Source organism: Diabrotica undecimpunctata, chromosome 3, assembly GCF_040954645.1.
Source record: "Diabrotica undecimpunctata isolate CICGRU chromosome 3, icDiaUnde3, whole genome shotgun sequence".
NCBI lineage: Eukaryota > Metazoa > Arthropoda > Insecta > Coleoptera > Chrysomelidae > Diabrotica > Diabrotica undecimpunctata.
In genome coordinates this window covers 6073095-6098796 of record NC_092805.1, presented here as the reverse complement: position 1 = coordinate 6098796, position 25702 = coordinate 6073095, and the positions used below count along the sequence as shown (strand labels likewise).

At 32.6% G+C, this 25702-nt stretch overlaps 1 protein-coding gene across 1 annotated transcript in view; it reads right to left on the bottom strand.

Moving 5' to 3' along the window:
* Positions 1-7461, bottom strand: part of LOC140436395 (optomotor-blind protein-like) — a 349186-nt gene extending 341725 nt beyond the window's left edge. Inside the window, 1 exon segment of the mRNA XM_072525156.1 lies at positions 7288-7461. The gene's annotated coding sequence lies outside the window, so the exon portion shown is untranslated.
* Positions 7462-25702: the final 18241 nt, after the last annotated feature.

Genomic DNA, 25702 nt, shown 5'->3' with positions numbered 1-25702 from the left:
TTTTCAAATGCCACGTAATGCTCCAGGGAAACCAAAATTTCAAATAGAATATCATTTTAAAGAAGGACTTCGACGGAAAGTGCATGAATTCTTCTTTAGACAAACATTGGATAAAGTTCTTGTCTCAGTTCGAGATGATAAGGATTACCCAGAAATGAGTCGAAGTACGTTATGGAAACTTTTAAAAGAAATAGGCTTCCGCTGGAAAAAGAATCCTAGAAAGTCTATTTTATTAGAAAGAAGCGATATTGTCATATTAAGAAGACATTTTCTAAGACCATAAAGGAAATGAGAAACCAAAAAAGAAAAATATTTTATCTTGATGAAACATGGATCAACGAGGGTCATACACCAAATAAATTTTGGCAGGATGAAACTGTTACAAGTCAAAGGCACGCTTTTGTAAATAACTTATCTACTGGTTTAAACCCACCATCAGGAAAGGGACGCAGGCTGATAATAGTACACATTGGCAGTTCAGACGGTTTTGTTGAAGGTGGTTTATTAACTTTTGAATCAACTCGTACCGGTGACTACCATGAAGACATGAACTCTGATGTCTTTCAAGAATGGTTCGAACAAATGATAGATCTTCTTCCTAAGAACTGTGTAATAGTAATGGATAATGCAAGTTATCACTCCAGACTTATAGAAGGACTGCCTACAACCAAGTGGTTAAAAAAAGACTTGCAGAATTGGCTGAGTTCAAAAAATATTACGTACCATCCCGGATCTATAAGAAAGGAACTTTATTCGTTGTGTGCCCTTCATAAAGAAAAATTTAAAAAATACGAAATTGATGAAATTGCCAAAAATCGTGGAATGACAGTACTTAGATTCCCACCATATCATTGTGAATTAAACCCGATTGAACTGGTATGGGCACAGATAAAGAGTGAAGTTTCAAGAAAAAATACCACTTTTAAAATTCATGATGTAAAACAGTTGTTTTTGGAGGCCGTAAATAATGTAAAACCTGAAAACTTTGAAAAGGCAGTAAATCACACTATTAAAGAAGAGGAAAAAATGTGGAAGCTGGACAATATTACTGATAAAATGATCGAGCCAGTTATTATAAACCTTGGTTCTGAAAGTTCATCTTCTGAATCTGATTTGGATTTGTAACAAGTAGCTGTAAGTTTTATATTAATATTTTTATTCGTCTATTTAACATACCTTAGACGGTTTTAAAAACTCTTTTTCTCTTTTGTAATTTTTAAAAATTAAAAAAAAATGTGAATTTTTTAAAACCCTTTTTAATGTAGGCCAGTCAGTTCTAATATAGTGTGTGATAAAAGAGGTCACTTTTGTTTACATACACATAACACTTTATAACACTGAAATAATTCATTTATTTTTTACAATTATTCAAAGTAATTTTTCAATTAATCTTGAGCACGCCCATGGAGTGGTCGGAGGTACCAGTTAAAATTATGCTAATTACTCTCTCGTTCATAAAAATAAACTATAACATGTACGAACGAGATTAATTGTTTTCTTTCTATGTCATCATTGATATTTCGCTCCATTTTTGCTGGCAGACGATTCTGATATAAAATTTTTTACAAGTACAAGTTTTAGATAGGTTTCTCTGTACTTGGAGATATATTCAGTGACAAAGACGTTGGTAGTAAATTTCTTGATGTACAATAGTGAACGCATATTCCTGGCTGATATGCGGATACCTTTGGTAGTTCAGGGTTTGTGATGTTGTGACTTAATTGTAATTAAAGGAAATACAGACAGGTCTGTAAAAAATCACCAAAGTCCACAGAGGGAAAGTGCTACCCAGAAGTCAAGCACAAATTTTGGAATCTACGAAAGTTCTGAGCGGAAAAATCCTACTTAAACGTTGGGTTTTCGAAAAGCTTTTGTTAAGAGTGTTAAACTTGGTATGTACTGCTTATGGTTTACAAGTCTAAACACTTAGAAAAAAAAGAAAGAAAGAAAGAAAAGGAGAAGCTAGTAAAATAACAAAAGCATAAAATTCATAAAAAGGCAATGTTGCAAATACAACGAAAAATTTAAAAATAAACCAAGGATATCATAGAAGAAGTGGTAAAACTTAAACGGAACATATCCAGGTTACATCATTCGATATAATTAACAAAACTTTAGTTCCCACACCGTGGGAACACAAAAGAGAAAACATAGACGAGAAATATTAACGTTTCTTATTGTGTAAATTTTGGTCATTTATTGTGAATTTAAAGACATATAAACCGTCAACTTGTCAGTGACCTTGAATATTAATAATTTATAAAAAAAATTATCTATCACTAACCAACCGACAGAACAAATTGATTTTATAAAAAATTTTGACCTTTTTTATGGTAAAATTATATTTTTAATTCACTAGATGAAGTGTCAACATATCCAAATCTTATATACATATATCGTCATAATTATTTGCCCCCCAATTATTTAAAAACATCGACCTGTCATCAATTCTACTCAAAATATGCTAATAAACATTGTTGTTTAAAACTATCTTAGCTACAGTTCTTGTTTGAAACGTTTTTTTATGGTGTACAGATTCATGGTAAATCGATACTTCCCGTTTGTTGTCCACTATGTGGAGGGTTTTAGGAGAAAGCCCGGGAGTAGGAGTGAAAAACTTTTTTGCATCTTTTTGGGGCCCCAAAAATGGACATTCTCAGCAAAATTCAGCTTTTTCGTCTCCTTTATAGAGATCAAATCTCTGACTAGTATTCTTGAATAGTTTTACCGGAATTTTTTATCAAAAATTTAAATCTTAAACAAAAATTACATTGTAACGTTAAAATTCGTTTCGTATTTAAAAAGTATAAAAAAATCAATTCATTCATGTGTATTCATTCATAATATTAGCTACTTCAGCATTAGCGGACATGCACGTAGGTACAAAACCATAATTAGGTATATTTAACTAACAACCAACGTCATTTGTTTTTTATATAAACATACGTAAGGCAGTAATACTAAAACATATGTTAGTGAGCATATCCTAACATGCCAATTCAATTTGCATTCTTATTTATCTGTTAATAATTGATTGACTTTCAAACCTAGAAATAATAAAAGTTAAGCACGAAACTTTATAGCGGAACAAAATTCACTGGTTAATTATCATTGATTAAACAACATAACATATATTAGGCAAAGTAAAATCATCATTGCATACTTTGAAAACTATCTATTGGAGAATTTATTTTTTGCATATTAACTACGTAGCAATAATAATACTACTTTAGTTGTTCATGACACTACTTTACTAACTTTCGAAAAAACAGTAAGATTTCAATTAAAAGACTGCTTACATTTTATTCTTTTAATTTTTCTTGCAGTGTTGCTTTGGTTTCGAAGGTTGGCAGTCATAAAAATAAAACCGCTTTACACTTTAGAGACTTCCGCTCTAAACGTATGGTTATTGGTGATGTTCAAGATTTATAAACCATGAATGTCTTCTCGTTCCTTTAATAAATTGATACAACTTTCTTGTAATTATGTTAGAGTATTAAAATATATTAAAAAACATGAAAAACTTATTATTATGGTTGATTTCAATGCCAAAGTAAGCAAAGGAAAATGGAATATTTTCCATATAGCAGACAAACTGGTGAGAAAAGTACAGAAGAAATCGAAATTAACCGAGGAGTGAGACAGGGCTGTGGCATTTCCCCCACCATTTTTAATAAATACATTGAGCACGTCGTCACAAACTGGAAATCAGTAGAATATTGCGGTGTACAACATGATCGACACACTCACCTAAGCGCCCTATTATTGGGTTACAATATAAGTTAGGAATACAAGAGCAGTATAGATAAAAACATAATATATCAATTTCAAGCAATATCTAGTACTTACAATAAATACATTACATCATAAAACCGAAAAGATTAAATTTTATAAAATTATCGCCGTTCCTTTACGTTATGAAGACATCATTAATGAGCTAAATGTATAAGTTATAGGCTATAAACGACAAAATAATTGGTTATAAAATTAATTAAAGACAGATTTGCAGGATGACAAACGAAAACTCAAAAAATTCTCAACTACAATCCACAGGGCAAGAGCGATGTAGAAATGACTCAAAAATGATGGTCATAATACCCTAGTGAAGATGAAAGAGACAAAGACTAATACTAATCCCTGTAGTATAGAAAAAGAAGAAGAAACATTACGACTATTATCGCCACTAATCTAATGAGGAGCTTGGAACTAACCATATTAATTTTAAAAAAATACATCTCAAAGTGATAACGCACAAGAAAGGAGAACGAGCAATTAGTAGGGGAGTACAAATCTATTGTGTAATGAACTACATTCATAATTAAAAATATAATCAAACTTTTCTTGTATACAGACAAGCGGCTAAAAGGCTCTTATTTTACTGTAAAAAACTGGAGATTTGTGAGTTTGTTGACCGATGCTAACAATCTATAGAAAAATAGTGTTCAAAAATATTTTGTTCTACTGTTTATTTGTGATAAATACTTTAACTACAAAGCTTTCCTTTAAAGAAAATATCGTCTTTCTTTCATTAACTTTCAGATTCGAATTATAACGATTCTAATGGATAAAAACATCGCTAGATATAACTTTTTCTCAGTGTAGCTATTTTTGACTGAACCTACCTTCCCCACAAGTTAAAACCTCGACCAAATCAGACACTTTTGTACATTTTAGTGTCCAAAACAACAATTTCTCACTATTTATTAGTCCATACGAGCGTTTGTCGCGGTTAAATCGTCCCTCGTACGACTTCGGTGAGTGACTGCTTGGCCCAAAAGGCAGAAACCTACAACAGGAGAGCATGCGGCGCAAACTACGTGCCGGTAGCCATTTGGACTTGCGCTATTTCAAATATCTGCCAGTATGTTTGTCTTTAAATATTTGGAGACTCTGTTTGTGAGCAGAGTTTTTTTTATAAATAAAAATAGTGATTTATGACGGAGTTGTGCACATTTTTATTGGAAACTAGGTAACATAAATGCTGGTCAGAGGTTTTATATGTGGAACTTGTGTATTAATTGGTAATTGATAAAGTACTTTTAGTAAAGGAATATGTAGTAAATCGTACAAACAGAAAAACACAGTAAGATGTTAAATTTTATATTTAATTGGCTCTACAAATATTAAAGGATTGGTACAGTTTAACCTGCTACCACTCGCTCTCATGTAGAAGACGTAAGTACTCGCGCCGGGTCTGTCAGACCCGATGCTATTATTTTCTTACATAAAGTATCGCAAAATTTTTTTTTTACAAATATGTTTTATTGGTAATTAATAAAATAATAAAAAGTTAAGGTCAAACAAGACATCTTCATAAAAAGATCAAACGGATTCACTTATTAGGAATAAGTGAGTAAATCATTATCATCAATATGATCCAGCCCTTTGCGTCTATTGCTGAACATAGGTCTCCCTTATTTTTGTCCATTGTGCTCTATCTTGAGCACTTTTGAACGATTGAGATATGATCCGTGTTTTTATGTAGTTTCACCTACATAGTTGCGTTCTTGTATGTATTGTAAATTAGTCTAAACTAAGTGCATGACAAATCTCAACATAATAAAATCTCTGTCCAATCATCATTGGGGTGCAGACGAAGACTCCTTGCTTCAGATGTTTATATGTCAGCTAGCCCATCAGATTTAAAACTTCTCTATTCTGTACACAACAACACTGCACTTCGAATATGCCTTGGAACCTTCAGGTCAAACCTCGTAGAGAGTTTATACAGAGAAGCTAATAAACTTCCCCTCTGGCTACATCGCCGGCAACTCCTTTTAAAATATTCGTTTCGAATCTCATCTCAACTAATACCGAAAACCCAGCTTATAAATTATTAAGTAATGACCTTTTAAACTCTCCTTCTCCTATTAAAGTGCAATCTATGCCACAGTATCTTTCACCACATCTGAATAATATCGATCTTTCAGCCACGACTAAAATATTAATATCACCTAAACCTCCCTAAAATAAATTGATAGCAGATTTTAATCTCTTGTTAACTAATTATGATAAGCATCAGACAAATCCATAATTTCTAATGCAAACCTTTAAAGAATTAATTGTAAACAACAAATTTGACCAGATTTTATACACAGATGCTTCTAAGAGTCCTATAGCTGTCGGATGTGCTGTAACATTGAACACAGATTTATTGATATTTTGTAATCTTCCATTCTTCTGCTGCATACATACTGCTGAATTATTCTCTATTTTCCAAGCTACAATTATATCTCCAGAACATAAAAAAGTAGCAATATGTATAGACTCTTTAGAGTCTATCTATTCTCTCAAAAGTATGTACGCGGAACATCCTTTGGTTCAAGCTATTCAAAACTCTTTCGATAGTTTAATCTCAATGGGAATATCCATAACCATGATCTGGATGCCGCCTCATGTAGGAATCTCTGATAATGAACTAGCCGACCTCTTTGCAAAACAAGCCTCGTCTTCTGATATGGAGACTGAAAACATACAACTGCATACAGATTTACAGTCGTATTTTAAAAATATCATCCAAATATCTTGGCAAGATCACTGGAATAAAATCCCTTCCAAGCTTCGTGATATCCATCCCAGCGTTAAAAAGCTTGAGTTTCCTCCATGACACGAAAAAACAAAATCTTAATTCTCCGACTTAGAATCAGCCATACAAGACTAACTTATAAACATTTATTGACTTCCCAAGATCCACCTTCATGTACACACTGTGGTAATATTCTATCTGTTAAACATATTCTCGTAGACTGTCTCCACTTTAACAACGAAGGAAAAAATAATCTTTTGAGTCGAAATCTACAAAATTCAGCTCGCCAGATAAATTCCAAAACTTTACTAATTTCCTCTACGAAACCAAGCTTTACCAGGAAATTTAGAAAAGAAACGTAGTTTAGAATTTGACCATTAATGTACCAATTTTTAATGTATTTAATGTACATCTTTATCGATTGTCTGAAAAAGAACTAGAGGAAAGAGAAATCCCTCCAGGACTATGGCTGAATAGAGAAGAATGGCGGTTAGGAGTCGGAAGGCGTCGGAGAACGCTGTAAACCGATAGTAGTAGTAGTTTATCGATTGTAATGTTACTGTATATTCTTGTAATGTAATGTAATAAAATTGTACCTGTGTCAGTGACCTACGCTGTCGAGACACGTAAAGCTAAATAAAAAAAAATATATAAAAATAAATAAAAATAGACATTCATTTGTCTATTTTTGGTTAAAATATCAACCTGTTAAACCTTCAATATGAATATGGTGTAACTATAAACGTCCAATAAAAACTTACCAACAATTTCAGTCCGTGATAATTGGCACTCGCCTACTATAAACTAAAAAATTGCTACTAAACCGATGTTTCAAGAAACAAACGAATGGCATTATTTTAAACACACACCATTAAAAAAACGCAAAATAGATGAACACCGACAAAACATCGCTTAAAAGCTTGAAAATGAAAATGAAAATCAGTCGACGATTATTTGTGCCGGCGCCGATACATTGACAGCTTAGAAAGATTAAACAAATACAGGATGTCTGAATTTTTTTTATTTTACAAACATATTCGCATAAATCTCTATGGTTATTAGCGACATATCTACATTTACATAAGATATTTTACTATAAATATTAAGTTTTGTTTGAAATATTAATGTCTTTATTCATCAATTCTACAATTTTTTCCTGAGATTTCACTTGTTGATCCGATGACGTGGCTGGTCTATCTCTGCCATTGTTATCTTGCTTGCTTTGTAATGTTTGTCATTTTCAAGAACTTTTGTTCTATGTTACTCACAGTAGTACTATATTGTTTGGCGTAGGTTTCTTGTATATCCTTTTGATAATCCTGCACTACCTCAAATTTTCGCAGTTTTTCAATATTAAATTTACGTTGCACTTTCTTTTTCCGTTTATGCCTCGTAATTATTGCTTCTCTCATATTAATTTTAACCAAAAAATGATCTGGGTCTACGTCAGCTTCCCTGCACGTTTTCACATTTGTTATTAAATTGGCGAGTTTCTCTTGTATTAATATATGGTCTATTTGATTAGTTCATTGATCATTTGATCCTAGAATATTCCACGTTCCTTTATATATTTCTTCTCCTAAAATGCGTACTCATTATTTTGATCCTGTTTTCAATTGTGAATGTAATCAATCTTTGACCATTATCATTTGTATTCATATGTCTACTTTCACACCCTGTTATATTTTTATATATGTATTCTCTTTCGACTTTTGCATTGGCGTCGCCTATAATAATTTTAATATCTTGTCTGGGCATTTCTTCAAAGAATGACTCTAATTCTTTATAAAATTTATCTTTAACTTCTTCTCTTTTTTTTTCTGTTGGAGCATGTATATTTGCATATACAGTTAACGACATTGTTTTGTTGACCATAGGAATTAAGAGCTTAAGACAAGAAAGAAGAAATAAATCAGAATAAGAATCGTTTGTACTTTTAAATAAAAAAAAAACAATCAAATTCTTCCAAACTTAAACATAAAAAATACTACCGAATTAAGAACCTACAAACTTCGTAAAATGTACCTAACAAAAAATAAAAATTAGGAAAGAAGGTTAATAAATTAAGGGCTCAAATATTCCACCTCCTTGTATTAAACAGTAACCAAATCCGTCATACAGATTTCTCCTCATATTTTGGAGTAGGACTGGTGTAATGCTTGCAGAGAAATGAATTTTGCCCTTAATTCGACTAGGTTTGTGGTCCTTTCAAACTAATGCCTATAAATGTTTTCTTTGAGAAAACCCCAAAAAAAGAAATCGTTAGACGCTAAGTATCAGGATCTAGCGGGCCATTTAATTGTACCACGTGTACCTACTTATCAGTCGATCAGGAAACGTTTGATTGAGGAAGTCAATAGTTGCGCTAGAGTTGTGAGCCGAACACCCATCCTGTTGGAAATAAACCTCCTGCTTTTTAGAACTGTTTACACATCCCGAAGTTTGAAAATGTTTAATAGTATTTTTAACTGTTGTAACACTTGTTGGGGGTCTATTTTCGAAGGCAACAATAAATAAATCAATTACTTCGCGTATCGAATGACTCTGAAAGTACCATGTTACAAGTTGCACTTTTTCTTCCTGTACCAAATTCTTTTATAATACCTATGAACACTGCAATAGTATCCTGTTTTTTAACAAAAGATTCAAGAATTTCAGACTCTAAATCAATGAGATTATAAGCAGTAGTTCGATTTTGTTGAATTCCACTCTGCTTGTTAACCAGGAGGCGATTTTCTTTCTAATATCCATAGCAATATTTTATTAACTATTTTTTTATAATTTTGCACATTAAATTGATGAGTGAGATGTGTCTGTATGAGGAAATTTTAGTTCGTGCATTGTTAGGTTTGAGAATAGGTATAATTATCGAGTAGCTTCAGTCACTACTCAGTAGTGACTCAGTATCTACTGTGTCACGAAGAATTGTCGGTTTTGTAGGTAAAATTGAAGAATCAGGAAATGGTTAGAACAGGTAGAAAGTTTCTGATTTTATAAAGGAGGCCAGTGTGCCAGACCTTATCAAATGCCTGGGAAATATCTAAAAATGCCGCAGAACAACACAGTTGGTCTTCAAGGTCTTGACTTTTTCAAAAGCATTTTAAGTAGTTTTCCTGGATTTGACAACAGACTTTTTGGTCTATAGGAGGTGGCACTATTCAGAGGTTTCCCAAGCTTTGGGATGAGTTTAACTTTCGCTAGCTTCTGTTAAAAACTTTAGCCCTTTGGTGGATAATTCTTTTAGTGTTGTAGTCGTAATGAGATCGTGACCAGAAGACTTTTTTTGGTTCATTTTAATGTTAATGGTTTCTTTGACTTGGTTGGTTTTACAATTTGCAAGTGGGATTTCAAGCTGGAATAGACTTTCCAGGAAGTTATTAATATAGCCTTTTTTAAGGTTCAGCCTCGAGAGTGTGGTTGAAAAAAGCTGGCTTAGTGGTTAGCAAGCGTTTCAGCCTTTTCCTGGTTAGTTCTGACCCAGTTAACATTTCCTGTACGGATTGGGTGGATTAGGAGTTGGAATCTATTAATTTTTTTGTAGCCTTTCATATTGATTATTCTGTTGAAGCGGTCGCCGTTATGTTTTTAAGGTAGTTGTTAATGCCAAATTCTTGTTATTCTTAGGAGTTCTTTTCAGTTTCATCATTGCTCTATTAAGATTTCTTTATCTCTTGGTGACCTTGTTCTTTGCCATATTTTCCTAAGTCTTCTTTTGTTAGCGATTTCACCTTCACTGAGTGTTGGTTAGTCATAGTTATTGTAATATATATGTTTTCTTTGATTAAGCGTAGATCGCCGTGCAGATAGCTGTACTGATCGGGTGAAATGTTCTATGGCTGCGTCAATTTGGGAACTAGTTTTTAGTGGGATGTTTAGTTGCAGTTTTTCATCAAATATGGTTCTCAATTGGTCACAGTTAGTATAGTTATTACTGAAAAACTTTGGATTGCCTCTAATAACTGTTTCAGAGTTTATCGTTATTAGAACTAGGGAGTGGTCAAAAGATTAGTCAAAACATGACTTTGCAGACAGAAATATTTTTAAGATGCTTTTGGTAACACAGAAATCGAGCAGATCAGGTACTTTGTTTCTATCAGTAAGCCAATATATAGGCTTTCCAGTGGATAAATAGTTAAAGTTGTTACTTTGTATATCTCTGAAGAGCTGAGCTAAGTTTGAGAAACTTTGTAGTTACCTAAATAGTTACCTTTGGAAATTTATTAAAAATTTTAATAATAGAACTAGCGGACCAACTCGACATCGAGTTTTTTAAATGAAATTTTTATTTTGCGAGAAAAATATACAATATATACAATGACCGGAAGTAAAAATATTTTTATCAATAACTCAAAAACTATAAATGATAATTTCGTGAACTTACATTTTTGAACTCTACGTTGAATTCTCTATTGATTTGACTAATAAAAACGAAACCGGAAGTCGACCTCAAAACCGGAATGCAATTTTTAGTTCATCAAATGTCGACATGGATATCATTTAGCAGTTAGTTTTGCATGCTGATCACGAATCCGGTGTCAGATTTGCTCTATCTTGACGTTTTATGCGCGTTTCGGGTCACTTCCAGTATCGGATCGCAACTGGAAGTACATATTTAGATTTGTCTCGACGAGACTTTTCAATCCATATATACATTGTGGGGTCTAAAACTTAAAGTAAATTTTAACTTCCGGTCATCTCAAAACCGGAAGTAAATTTTTGTACCAAAAGTATATCTTGACAATCTCATAGGTAATACTAATAATATTCCGAAAAAATATTTTAATTATCTAATATGGTTTTTGAGTAAAGTGGTGGACAAGAAAAGGGCTTAGCGTTTTAGTATATAAGATGTATTAAAGTACCTGCTTATGAAGACAACATTCTCTATTTACGCTGTCCCCGGCTAGTCATTATTATTTGTTGTGTACCTCGTAAAGGTGTTTTTAAACTACGTTTTCTAATTAATACATGGCCGGAGCGAATATATATTCTCTATTTTAATAATATTCTTTTATTGGTGACCGGTGAACAAAATAAATTAAAAATTAAAATCATTTTCTAAGTATATTTTTTGTTGTTTTGATACACTGTATAATGCCATTACTTTTGACTCAACAACGTTATTCCTTGCCGTAATTGTTTTATAGTGCTTCTTTTCTCTATATTCACCCGATAATTAAAACATGGCCGAGATTCAGAAAGCCATTTGACGGCACAGCACTAAAACTCGTGTTGGAATCCATATAAGTGTATTGAGATTAGAGAATTACAGTTTGCACTTGTAACGCTAGGCGATTATCACCACGATAATGCCATTATTATTTCACTAGGGGTTTATACCAAGGGAATCAAGTCAAATCGGTGAGATATTTTTAATAATATTCACTATAAAAAAAAATTTTTAAAATATAAATATATAAATATATATATATATATATATATATATATATATATATATATATATATATATATATATATATATATATAGCTATATATATTGACAAAAAAACTTTCACGCTTTTTATTTGTTCATAAGTTGACGTTTCGACAGGTATCCCAAGTCTTTATCAACACTATATCATAAAATGTATATCAGCCCATGTGGGGTGAAATCCAATGAACATTAAGGTCACAATTTTCTACAAAAAAATTCAACATTTTTAAAAATCTTCTACTGGCAACATATCAATTATATATTATTATTAGTGATTTTTTTTATTATTTAAATTTTGAACAAAACCAGCAACCAAAAGTTAATGACATGTAATGAGGAATGTCGGACCTTGTTAGTGTATTTTACCTTGTAATTATTATTATTAATCCTAACTATGTATTCTCAGTCAATTGGAATCGTGTAAATTCGATACATGGCTTGTATCTGATCTGAGTAAGAGATGATATGTATTACTCAGTTTTGATATCACCTTTAACATTAATAGAGAAATTATTAACGAAAATGTAGGAGATTTCAAGTAGGATAAATTTCCTTTTGAAAATGTTATTTTCATGATGAAGAATGCTGGTATTATCAAAATACATGGAATGACCCGTGAAACTGACATATTTAGCTAATGCTCAACGGTCTGGATAAATTCGTAAATCACTTTTATGAAGAGTGATCCTAAACTTAAGTAGTTGAGAAGTTTGACCAACGTACGACTTATTCCACGAAGAACATGGAATTCTGCAGATAATATTACTAAGACAAGATCTTAATAATTAATGTGTTTGGGTAAGAATTAGTGATAAATAATTTGTTTAGTATTTCAAGGATTTTGTTATGGAATGAAGGGTCTAAAACATTTAAAACTTTCTTTTGAATGCACAGCAACTTCAGCTATCAATTTCACCTATTTCTGTCTTGTTGGAAGCATTTCCGGTGACGTGAGATCGTTTTTAATGCGGAAATTTAAATTCAGGGTTTTTTACACAAATTTCAAATACCTCATATTTGTTGTCAAAACTTCAAATCGAATTTTGCTGTTATTGGTTTTGAAAATTAAGCTCTAAAAATGGAAATTCCATAGCGAGTGGGCAATGGAAGTGATAAATTTTATTGATATCATGAAAATCGTAAAAACTTGCAAAAATCGCGCAACGTTTGTTTATTTAACAGCTTTATAGAAACTGAATTTATTTGCGGTAAAATGCAAAAATTGCATAAGCAAGCTGCACTATTCACCTTTAAATATCATTTTAATTTTTGTTGATAGGAGACTCCATTCAAAAGATATCGAAATTTTACCGTCGAGTTGATACCAATTTTATTAAAAAAATTGATTTCGCGCGTGTAACTGACATTGAAAATAGCCTGTCGTTTTAATCTTTGTTTTTAAAAGAACAGTTCTTTTTACATTTTGTTGAAAATTTTCTCAGCTACATTCTTGTTTGAAACATTTTTTTCTACGGCGTACACATTCTTGGTAAATTGATGTTTTTGTTCCGCCCCCTCACGAGGTGGAAGTTTAACCCTTTAAGTATCTCTGGTATTACCCTTGTACCACACATTTTCGCCAGAGTAGATGAGTAGTACAAATCAGATTTCTACCTATTTACATCTATACCTGTATTTTAATAATTAATGCATAGATGGGTCTGATATCGGAACGTTTACTCAACTTGAAACATTGCAGTGGTACAACATTTGTACCAGTGGATTATAGTCTGCTTATTTTTTGCAATTATTACGTGGCTGAATGTGTTTTGTTATTTTTTCTTCAAAATTTGACCATTCAGGTGTGCTATAAAAGGTAAGTGTTTTTTATTACCAATATAAGGAGACTATACAATAGTTTCAGAATACAAAATATATATCAAAATTAAAGAAAATTAAATATGATATTTTAGAAAAATGTAACCTCAAACTTTCCTCTAAAATATAAATGCTTATAACCCACACAAATATGTTAAATTGGTTTCTTATGTTGTGTTGGTCATTTTTGTACATTTTCGTCATAAATTATGAACCAATCTATTTACACTCAGCAAATGTTTTCCACAATACTCTAACATGCATGTTTTTTTCAGATGTCCGAAAACTATTCTGATATACAGTATTGGAAGAGGGCCTTACAACTGACCAGTTAGCCAAAATATTACATGAAATAACGGATGATCAAGCTGAACATTCCAAGATTGAAGGGGACTCAGATGCTAAGGATGTAGTAGAACCTGACAGACTATCAGAAAGATCTTCTATAAGCTTATCGCAGAAGTTCGTCTACAATGCGTCTGCTTTCTACTCCGTCTGGAAGTGGTACAGCCAAAATAGACATAGTAACTATATAGAAGGAAACGTAAAAGTTCTACAATTTACGACTGTTTAGAACACGAGGATTCATATGATTCTGTAGCAGACAGAGTTTACCAGCCCGAAAAACCCTCTCAAAACAAAAATATGAATGCTTCATTATCAAGTAAAGATGAACCAACTTTTGATGTTACCAATGATTTTAAGGGGTGGTCTAAAGAATTAAGAATAGGTATTGAATTTAAAAATTGTAATTATGCAAAATTCAAGGATTCGAAAGTGATACCGTTTTCTGAAGATCCAGCAAGTTTCTTTAATGTTTTTTCAATGACACCTTACTAAATCACATTGTAGAACAGTCAAATTTATATGCAGCCAAGCCAACAAAAAATGAAGTATGTCCTTTGAAGAATTGAAAGCTTTCCTAGAAATTTTAATTCTAACGAGATTTAATAGTTTACCTTCTATCAAGAAATACTGGTCTGCAGATCCAAATTTTTATAATGAAAGGATTACCAATATTTTCCCTCTAAAGAGATTTCTTAAAATATTAAGATATAACCATTTGAATGATAACAACAAATGCAAGCCAGAAGAACTCCGGAATTTGACAAGTTGTACAAAGTACAACTTTGCAAGAGCAAAAATAGTTCAATTGATGAAAGTATAGTTGCCTTTAAAGGAAGGACTAGTTTGAAACAGTACATGCCAATGAAAATCATAAAGAGTATACAAATTTGGGCAATGACATGTGCTGAAACAAGTTACCTCATCAATTTTGAGGTATATTAAGATAGAGAATCTAAACGAACCAACCAACATACTTAAGGGGAAAGAGTTATACTGAATTTAATTAAGTGTTGGAAAAAAGGGGACAGCGCTTGTACTTTGACAATTTTTTTTACCACACTTTCTCTTATAAATGAAGTGTGAATAAAGTTATTAGAACTAGGTCATTTTGGTTGTGAAACAGTAAGACAAACACGAAAATATTTTCCAAAAGCACATTTAGTAGATGATGAAAAATGAAAATGGATGAAATTGATGGAGTTGTCTGCAATGATATTACTATAAGTAAGTGAAAGGATCGTGGCTTAAAATATGTGACCGTATGCAGCAATATATATAATCATGCAGAAACTGGTTTTTTTAAGAACATCAAAAACTGGAGAACGAGAAAATATCTGGTGTCCTAAAGCCATTATGGACTACAATATGTATATGTGCGGTGTTGATCGGTTTGACCAATGAATGCAGACATACTCAGTAGTGGAGGTCATCAAAGTCGTCGATGGTGGAGGAAGTTATTTTATTACCTTTTTGACGCATCTATAGTAAATATTTACATACTCTATATGGAATTCCTTCTTCTTCTTCTTAAGGTGCCGTGCATTTCTGTGTAGGCGTCCACCGTACATCGTCTTGTCAGGTAAGATGTTAAATAGTCAGGATTAAATAATTCTGTTTTTAGCAGCATTACGATGCATTTCATAGCTGTGGATTTCTGTCCATTGTCGAATATTGCGCAGCCATGATATTTTTTACGTCCCAGACCTCTCCTACCCTCTATCTTCCCTTCGAGTATCAGTTGCTGAAAAGTATATCTTTCTCCTCGTAATATGTATTCCAAGTATGCAGTCTTCTTACTTTTTACATAACTAAAAAGTTCCCTATCCTGTAAGCCCGCTCTTTTGAGTACTTCCTCATTTCTGACCCTGTCCCTCCATGATATTCTAAGCATTCGGCGCAGGCACCACATTTCAAACACTTCAAGTTTGTTAATGGAACTGGCCTTTAACGTCCATGCTTCCATTCCGTACAAGAAAACAGGTCACACGTAACACTTAAGCATCTTGTATCGGAGGTTGAAGTCCAATTTGCGATCAGTCAGAAACTTACGAAGGCTCAAAAAAGCATTTCTGGCTTGTTCAACTCTGCTCTTTATTTCATTCTCGGGGTCCCAACCCTCGTTCAGCAAACAACCCAAGTATTTAAATTGCCTGACCTGTTCGATTTCTTCTCCAGAGACATATATCTTTGCGTTGGGATAATCATTTCTACTTATAATCAAAGAATCCCTTAGGCTAAGTAATAGTAGAAAAAAGCAATGTCTCACCTTGAATATTGATCCAAATTGGCTATCAGTCTTATAAAAGATTTTTCAGCGAGACAAAAATTTGGGAGGCCATTAAACATGAAATATTTCAAAATGTTGGTCATTTGCCGCAGAAAACCACGCGAAGACGATGCAGTGCTTAAAAACGGGATTACGAAAACACAGTGATATACAGGGCGTAGACTGTAAAGTGGCTTTGTGCTTGGATTGTTTTAAACTATACACTTCAAGTGTCTAAAGTATTATTTTTATTATTATATTTTTGTTTTTTTATTACATTGTGCAGTTACCCTATGTATAGTACATCCACTAATAATTTTCCAACATAAACATGCCTCATTCTGGTATCAAAGAGACCGCCTTTCAAATCAAGGTTTTCAGACATATTTCCTAAAATTCCTAAGGTTATATTTAAAAAATATGCCCTATTCTCTATTCGTTATTATTCAATTGATAGTCAACGAACGACACTCTTAAAAAATAATATGAACATATTCTCAAAAAATATATCTATAAATTAATTAACTAGGTACTAATATTTCCATGGACTCTTCACTAATGAATTAAAGCAATTGTGAACTTTGTATATATTACTTATACTCTAAGTAATTTTCGAATATCGGCAACATTGTAGTCTGGAGAGAATTTGAACCTTCCGTCCATATCGACGTTGCCATGTTGGTGAATTTAGCGGTAATACTTTTATAGATATAATGATCGACTTTTAAGAAATCAGACAACTCTTAAGAATCCAAGTTCTCAAAAACGGTTTCAAGAATTGTATTATTTTTTTCCAAATTTCATTGATTTTATACCTTACCTGGAAACATGAAAAATTGCAGATATATTAATATGGTATTAAAGTTATATTCACTAATTTTAAACTTATGCATTATGGCAACAGCGAAGCGCAAAGCTATAAATCGTAATGAACACCTGTTTGTCTCGCTATGTGACACCCTAAAATATTTCCTTTTGCAGAGGCGGAGGCTTATTATAAGGTAAGTAATATTATATTTTTCTAGGATGGCATTTTTTAAGATGCTTCAACTTCTGTGTTATCAATAAGTAATGACAATTATTTTAATGACAGCTCCGAATTAAAAAATAAAGATTTGCACGTACAATCCCAAAGAATAGTCTTAAATATGTATGAGTGTTTGAAAAAAGAAAATATTGGGATGGCTGATAATGCAATTGTTCTTATTGTATCTAATGCATTGCTATTGTCGGCCAAAAATATAACAAAGTCTTCTGCCGATTATCACGAAGATATGACAGCCGATTTATTTGAAAAGTGGTTTGTTGAACAACTCTTGCCCAATATTCCGCCGAATTCAGTGATTGTTATGGATAATGCTTCGTATCATTCCCGCATATTAAATAAAATACCTAATAATAACACGAAAAAGGACGAAATTTTAAAATTTATGCAATTTAAATACATCACTGTTCCTAAAAAGATTCCAGTAAAGAAAGAATTAATTAGAATTATCAAAAGTCGGAATTTTAAAAACGAATACGTTATTGACACCATTTGCAGCAGGCACGGCCATACTCTTTTGCGATTACCCTCATACTATTGCATTTTTAATCCAATTGAAATGGTTTGGGGTACCGTAAAAAAACGATTGCGAAAATATAATCAGTCACCAACATTAAGCGCAATGGCCATTGAGAATATTCGAGAAATAATTAGTGGCATTAATAGCGATGTGTGGAAAAATTGCGAAGCTCATGTTGTAAAAATAGAAAACGAATATCCTGTTTTACCGGCAATAGCACCAATAGTTATCCAACCTGGGAACGATTCGACTTCAGAAGACTCTGACGATTCTTTTCAGTCCTTCTAATTAATTTCTTTACAGCTATCGCGATGCATCTTGAACACTAGTATTCATTATTATAAAGTGTGTCGCATTTAAGCTGAAGACACCTGTATATATCAGCTACTAAAATACATACAGATTTGACATTTTGCACAGTCATACATGTTGATAGTGCACATTTTTTTAAGATAGTCATCTGAAATTTTAATTTTAAACGCGGCTTACTGCGAATCCACAAACAGGGTAAATTTTCGATATTTTGCTTCGCGTTAGAGAAATCGGAAAAACTTATTTGGAAAAGTTGTTCCACTTATTGTAACCGCACATACCAAATTTCATGACAAAATTCGCAATTTTAGTTTTTCAGTATTATTTGTAATCTCGATCCTAAATCTACAATTGGCTGTCTAAAGATGCATTTCGGGACAGCCAACTGTCCGTTTTAGAATCCTGACTACAATTGAAGAGCTTATTTCCAAAGTGTCTTAAATCCATATAATGAAATCCATGAAATTACAGATTTTCATACAAATTTAACATACAAATTATACAATTTTACAATTTTTATATGCACTTTTAAATGGTAAATAAGAAGTTGTTTTGGTACATATAACTTTATTCTAGACTTGAAGAAATCTATAAAGTTTAAAAAAAGAAAATTAAAAAAATCGAAATTTTGGATTTAAGACACTTTTGAAATAAGCTTTTCAATTAAAGAAAAAAGTAAAAGTGCAAATTTTGACATAAAACTTTGTTATGTGAGGTTATAATAATATTTGGAACATCTTTTCCAAATAACTTTTTCAGATATCTCTAACTCGAAGCAAAATATTGAAGATTCACCCTGTTTGTGCATTAACAGTAGGCCGTGTTTAAAAATTAATTTTCAGTTGACTATCTTAATTGCTGGATAGACAATCTTTTAAAATTTTCTGACAGAATAAGCCATTATTTACAGATAATTGTAAAAAAATATTATGGTTTATGTAAAAACTAAATAATAAGTCCAATATTCTTATAAATCACTAAAATTAACAAGCTTTAATTTGAAAGAATTAATTTGTTATTTATTCGATGTTGTGAGCCCGCTCCCATTTGAAAAAAAAAACTGATTCTGTCCTTTGAAGGGTCCTATTCAAAAATGCCCCGTTTAAACAAATCGAAGGCTGAAGGGTGCCGGACATTTTTGCCGGAAACAATTAAAATTCAAAAGTTCACCTTTTTCTGCAACGGAAAATATTGCTCCGATTTCTCACCAAAATCAATGTTGAGACTTTAGTTTAGATACTCTTGAATCTCAAAAATACTCATTTACATATTTTTCAAGCCTCGAAAATGCATATTAGGTATCGCATTTTTCGGATTTTAAATCGCCTATATCTCCAAAACTATTAACTTTTGAGAAAAATGACATAGATCTTATTTAGAGTCACCCAAAAACCTAAAAAATATTTTTTGGAGCACAAAAGGTGATATTTTGAATTTGTTTAAAAAATTGTTTAAACATTTTCTGCCCAAAAATTGAGAAATTTTCCTGAATATAATTATGTAAAAATTAATAAAAATTATATGATTTTTCTTGAAATATGCGTTTGATAACTGATCCTTTTTCTTAATTTCCACGCCAATGGTCGGCATTGGCATCAAAGAATCTCAAAAGCCGACACTTGGCAAACTGACATTGGAAAAAGTATACAACGGTTTACCAGCATTTTTTTATAGAAAAAACAAAAATATATTTCAAATCTAGTAACTATAGTATTCCAAACTATTTTCTGAAAAAAATTTGAAAAAAGTTCGTCATAATAAACTTGCGGTTTAAAGGGTTTTAAGGAAGAAGCCAAGCCAAACTATTTGGCATCGTTTTTTCGAGACCCAAAATTGAAATTTTCCTGTTTATTGCTGATGATTTCCAAGTTTTTGTCCTTACAAAGCTTTTTAATGGTGAAATAGTATAAACGTTTTTACTTTTACTAAAAAATGATCTGATCCGAACAATATTCCTCCTGTTGTTCTTTATCAACAAACTTAATCTAAATCTAATTAATAAGAAAAATATAAAGTCGTTTTTTCTCAGTAATAAATAAAATAAGCAATATAATAAAATTTTATGTTCACAATTATTATTAATAAATTGTTTATATGCATTGGAATGTAGTTTCAATGAATATTAACTTTTTTATGTTTAGTTAAAACCAAGTGTTCAATTAGGTAATATCTCTGTTATTATCTTGAACCAAATTTATTTCTCATAATTTTTAATATAAATTAATTAATAAAATGGCCATAGCCGCATAATCAAACACATTGCGAAATTTGTATTTGATATATTCGACGGCTTCTTTTTACTTGAAAACGCTCATTTAACATATACCAAACACCTGCAAGTCATTATCAATATTGAACGCACAGCAATCATTAAAAATAAAAATAAAATAAAAATAATCGCTTTAATTTGTCATTAGAAATTTTAAACTTTTTAAATATCTTTTTTTAACCAGAACCTCAAATGAATGTAAAAATTGGAACCAGAACCTCAAATGAATTTAAAGTCACTAAAGGCACAAAGTCACCGATGAGGAAGATATAAATTATATGAATCGAAAATTATTTGAGGAATATGCCAAATGGGGGCTTACTGTAAACATAAGCAAAACAGAATATTTAAAAATTGGAGGAAATACCACAGATCTGAGGCTTGAAAACGCAGTCATAAAAGGCTGCAACCAGTATAAATATCTAGGAAGCATCATATCAGCAGATGGCAGAGTTAAGATAGATGTACAAAACCGAATAACCCAAGGGAAAAAATGCATCCGAATACTGAATTCATTACTGTGGTCTAATAAAATAAAGATGCACACCAAACTTCGCGTATACAGAGCAGTTGTAGAACCAATTACCACATATGGTGCCGAATGTTGGACGATGACAAAGAATGAACGAGATAAAGTAGACGTTGTGGAAATGGATTATCTTAGAAGGTCATGTCGAGTATCGAGAATGGAAAGAATCAGGAATGAGGAAATACGAAACCGTACAGGAATTAGAGATACTCTTTCAGATAGAATACAAGGAAGGCAATTACAATGGTATGGTCACGTAATGAGAATGGAGGAGGAGCTGTGGTCAAAGAAAGCCTTAATGTATGTTTCGCCAGAAAGAAGGAAAAGGGGAAGACCACCAAATTCCTGGAGAAGAGAAATTACAAAAACAATGCAATCTAGAGGCTTAGAAGAGGGAGATTGGAGAGATAGGAAAAGATGGAGGCTGAAATGCGGGAAGCGGCAATCGCCGTAGGACTTCCGTTATATGATGATGAAATATCTTTTTTTGCTTGTATTATGTATGGTTCTGATAGCGCTGTCTTAAAAGACTTTCTTAAAATACCTTATGAATTTGCGTAGATTCCAGAAAGCCTTCGATCAGGTCTGGCTAACAAGTCTGATTGAAAAACTACACTTTGCTGGACTGCTCACAAGTTTCGTTAAATTAATAAATTCTTATCTCTCCAACCGGACTATCCGGATTAAAGTTGACAACACGCCATTCACTCCACAAGCTGGAGTTGTACAGGGCTCAATTCTAGCTCCAATATTGTACACAGTCTACAACAGTGACATTCCCCGCCCTCAAACTAGTGCGGAGTTTCTATTGCTATTTGCTAATGACACTGCTCTTCTCATTGCGGGCCCATACAGAGAGATGGGACAACTGTCCCATGTGTGTATTCAATAGAGATCAAAATTATTTAAATAGAATTGAGGCGCTCCGAGGAAAAAGGGCGAATACGCCAGTTACAGTTTTTTTTTAATGCAATGGATAGCCTGATCATTATTCGAACAATGTACCACCATAACATGGTTTATTCGTCCTTTCTATTCAGAACTATAATAGGTTGACTTAACGGAAGCAAACTGTATGAATCTTAAAAAGTATGGTAAATGTTCCGTGGAACAACGGCGAATACGCCACCGCTACGTCGGTACACAGCTAGCCCTCCCACTTCTGTCTTGCCAAATTTCTGAATAAAATTTCCGTGATTTCTGTCTTATTTTTACCGTTTTAAGCTACAGTGTCGTTTTGCTTGTCAAAACAAGTAGTTTTTATTTTGATTAGTTTGAATAGTTTGAGTTACTTTACTAATAAAGTTAAAATTTTACTGCTACAATGTCAGAAAGCGAGTTTACAGAAGACCAAAACAAAGGCTACACTAGAAAAAGGTCGAAAACTGAAGACACGTGGCAAAAGAATGTGAATAAAGTTAAAAGAAACTCAGGTGAAGAATACAGCACCATTAAAAACAGAAAACTTGTGCCTAAGCGGACTGTGGGAAGTCCCTGTTCCTGTGGATGTTTTGAGAAAGTAGGTTTGGAGAAAATTAGTATAATTTTTAAAAACTTTTGGGAATTACCTGAGTATAACCTACAAAACACTTATCTAAAAGCAATGAATTTAAAGTCTGCAGAAAAGCATTCTATGCGATTCATGGTGTCACTGAAAAGAGGGTTCGAACTGTTTTGAATAAAGTATCCACAAGTGGCACTGTAGAATTGGACAGAAGAGGAAATAAAAATCCAGTTAACAAAGTAAGTGTAGAAATGAAAGAAACTGTAATGTTACATGTAAATAGTTTACCCAAATGTTCAAGCCATTACAGCAGAGCAAAAAGCTTTTACCGAAAGTACCTTTCCACAGACTTAAACATAAACAAGTTGTATGACCTGTACTGTGAGTGGATGACAGAAAATCACCCTTTAATTGAACCTGTCAGCTCACGGTTCTATCGTGACACATTTAATAAAAAATTCAATATTGGTTTCAACCCTCCTAAGTCGGATACTTGTAATTTTTGTGACAAAACAGATATGGAACTTTCAAATTGTGATGATTTACAACGTAACCAATTACAAGTTGCCAAGGAACTTCATTTAAGACGAGCCAAAGCAGTTCAAAAAATACTTAAAAGTTATAAAAGTAATAATGAAGACTCAGTTTCAGCAATTTGTATAGATCTGCAGCAAACTCTCCCTACCCCTAAACTGACGACATCTGTACAGTATTACAAAAGGAAGCTTTGGACCTACAATTTTGCAGTCCATGATGTTAAATCTGGAAAATGTGTTATGTACATGTGGAATGAAAGTACTGGAGGTCATGGTTCATGTGAAATAGCAAGCTGCTTGTCTCATTACTTTGATTCTATGGATCATCAAGTCAAAAAAGTTGTGCTATTTAGTGACAATTGTGGCGGCCAGAACAAAAATATGAACATTGTTTTAGCTTGTTTGAAAAAAATTCATGAATTAAAATGTGATTTCATAGAACATTACTTTATGATTCCTGGAGATTCATATTTACCTTGTGACAGGGATTTTGGTCACATTGAGTTAAGGCTTCGAAATATTGATGTTTATTCTGAAGACCACTATATTGACTTAATTCGTTCATCAAGGAAGGTCAGACCATTCAAAGTAGTAAAAATGACATCATCAATGTTTTTTGATTTCACTGCTCTTCAGAAGTTAATTACAAAAAGAAAATCAACTGCTAGTTTTAAAGATGGTAAAGTATTTCTTTACTCCAAGTTGTTCAAACAAGGGTTTTCCATACAACCAACGTACCAAAATGTTTTGTTCGAACAAGTTGTTTTGCATAAAGGAAAAGTAGGAGAATATCAACGCCATTTGTTTGATTTATCTGCCGCAGTTTTGTCTCCTAAATACAAACAGCCTATAAAACTTTCAGAGGAAAAAATAAAAGACATCAAGTCACTTCTTCCATACATACCGCTTCATCATAGGAGTTTCTTTGATGAGCTGATCTCTCTCCAAGAATCACAAACCAATTTGGCAACGCTAACTGGAGAAAGTCAGGATGATCTTATGGATTTTTGCTTGAATTAATAATTTATTGTTTGGTGTTTTTTTAGTTTTTGATTTATCTTAAACAGAACAATTTTTAATTAAAAAATGTTTTTCATATCATATCCTTTGAATAAAACTTTTTTCAATATCCTGAATTATAATTTTGGTTTAGATGGGGTGATCTTGTTTGCTTAACAAGCAAAACTTTTTATAAAAAAAATAGTTTTTACCTAACCGCATTACAAAATTTTGATGACGTGTATATTCGCCCTTATTGAATTAAAAACACTTTTTCAACTTTAATCGCGTTTTTCTCAAAATGCCCATTTGGCGTATTCGCCGTTTGACCACGGAGCGCCTCAATTGTTGGGTGGTGCATTAGATAGAGAGTTACTATTAACACCTCCAAAACTCAACTCATCTTATTCAAATCTCCTCACAGCCATAATGCTCGGGGCCAGATAACCTTTCTAGGAGAAAATCTTGATTTCAGAAACTTGGTGTCCTCGTTGGGAGTTCATTTTAGTAGGACTCTCAACTGTAGGACTGACATACAAAACACTCTAGAAGGGGTAAGAAAAGTACAAGACTTACATAAGAAAAATAATCGAATACAAGTCGTGAACAAGCCAAGCAAACACTCAAAACTCCTTGCCATCGCCGAGGGCAAATATTCACCAGCATTCCACAGGGACAAGTTCCATTCCTTCCAGCAAAGCTTTTACACAACACTGGCAACGAACTTTCTGATGAGTATTTCGACGTCCTAGAAGAAATCCCCCCAAAATATCGCAGTTAAAAACTGCAAACCAAAAACTCTAATCAAAAGCCGTTCCTAGTCTGGCTGGTAATACTCGAAGTACTTTTTCTTAGCTTGTCTGGCTAAACAAAAATTTGTCTAGTGCGCTCTTAAACACAAACGCCACCTTTTGAGCCTCAGCTCTTTAGAACTCCACCATCAAATACCAATATACAAAATTAAAAATTCTAGAATTAAAAATACGGATATTCCACAAGTACTGGAAACAAACAGAAAATAACATTTCAATGTCAATGTACATGTATTAACAGACTTCGTAAAGAATTTGTTCTCAATAGAAAAGTGTCCCAATTCATATTTGTTATCAATAAAATCTGCTCAACAAACAGTATACTGAGGTAGAACATGTAACAGATGACCGCAACCAGTGGAGAAATGCCATTAATTAATCTATCCGAGCTGCTAAAGCTCAATGATAAAGCACAACATGAAAAATAGTAATCAATTCAAAGAATTGCAAGCAATTATATTTAAAAAGAAAAGAGAAACCCCAGAGGAACAGCTGTTAGTGCAAGATAATCCCATCGAATGGAAATGAGAAGAAAAATACCTAGGAGTCACTATTGACCAAGGCTTAACCTTCACGCAACACAAATACAATCATCCAGAAAACAGCAACAGACAGAGCAGCAATAAGTGGACTCACAGGTAGAAAAAGCAAACTGTGTATAAAGACGAAAATGAGACCGATAAACAGCATCATACTTTAAATAATCACAATATGCACTCTCGCATAGAGACACATAAGTAATTCCAATTAAAAAAAATAAACAACCCACAACAACATCCTCAGA